We start from the raw sequence: 1,157 nt of genomic DNA on the forward strand, positions 1-1,157 counted from the left end.
GATTTCTCATTTACTGGTTACAGCTGAAATTATTGTTTTGGTGCATAATGCAGTTGCTGAAAACCAGGGGGGTTGTACTGCTTAGCTGTATACGACTGATGAGGTTGTTGAACCGCATTCTGAGCGTTGCTCCAGCTGAAATTAGGATGATTACGGTTGTTGGGATGATAGGTGGTTGGCGCTGGTTGTTGCGATTGCTGGAAGTTCTCACATATTGAGCTGATTCATTAGAAATGGCACACTGATCAATCTCATGGGCACCAGCATATAGCTCACAAACACTAGTGATTTGATTAACTCCATAATTAGCCAAAGTGTCCACCTTCATCGTCAAAGCCCTAAGTTGGGCAGCGATAGCAGTTGCTGCATCCAACTCCAGAATTCCTGCTACTTTTCCCTGAGTAAGTCTCTTTGCAGGATTCTGGTACTCATTATCAGCCATCAGTTCAATTAGTTGATAAGCTTCATCGTAGCTTTTAGCCCACAAGGCTCTTCCTGATATTGCATCAAGCATGGATCTAGAAGTAGCACCCAGTCCATTATAGAAACAGTTAATAATCATCCAATCAGGCATGCCATGGTGTGGGAACTTCCTTAGCATCTCCTTATATCGATCTCAAGCCTCACACAGAGATTCTCCAGTTTGCTGAGCAAACTGAGTAAGAGCATTCCTGACTGCAGCAGTCTTCGCCATAGGGAAGAATTTAGTGAGAAACTTTTGCGCAAGATCCTCCCAAGTGGTGATAGACCCTGCTGGTAGAGAATGTAACCAACACTTCGCTTTGTCCCTTAAAGAGAATGGGAACAATCTGTTAGTCCCTTAACAATATAGCAAGAATTACAGAAGGGGGTTGAATGGAATTCTTTACCTTTTTCTTGAAATAAAAATGTTCAACTCGATTATAGATATATCTGTTTTGATTAGCACAATGCGGAATATAACCTTTAATGAATCAAAACAAGAGTAATTAAAAACAAGAGTCTTTAAAAACTTTCTGGTGGATTTAAACAATTCCACCAGAGATATATATTAATATATTGAGAGAACTCTGTGTGCAGAAATGCTCACAGCTGCTTTTACAAGATAGAACAACTAAGAACACAGGAAATGCTAAAGATAGTGCTTACAAAGATTTCTCTGTGTTTGTTTCTAAGCT

The 1,157-nt window shown here is 40.0% G+C and overlaps 1 non-coding gene across 1 annotated transcript; it reads left to right on the forward strand.

Moving 5' to 3' along the window:
* The first annotated feature begins 572 nt into the window (after positions 1-572).
* Positions 573-679, forward strand: LOC141699398 (small nucleolar RNA R71). Its single transcript, XR_012565865.1, has one exon. It is a non-coding gene; the product is annotated as a small nucleolar RNA R71 (small nucleolar RNA).
* Positions 680-1,157: the final 478 nt, after the last annotated feature.

The sequence above is a fragment of the Apium graveolens genome, chromosome 11 (genome assembly GCF_009905375.1).
Source record: "Apium graveolens cultivar Ventura chromosome 11, ASM990537v1, whole genome shotgun sequence".
In the NCBI taxonomy this organism is placed as follows: Eukaryota; Viridiplantae; Streptophyta; class Magnoliopsida; order Apiales; family Apiaceae; genus Apium; species Apium graveolens.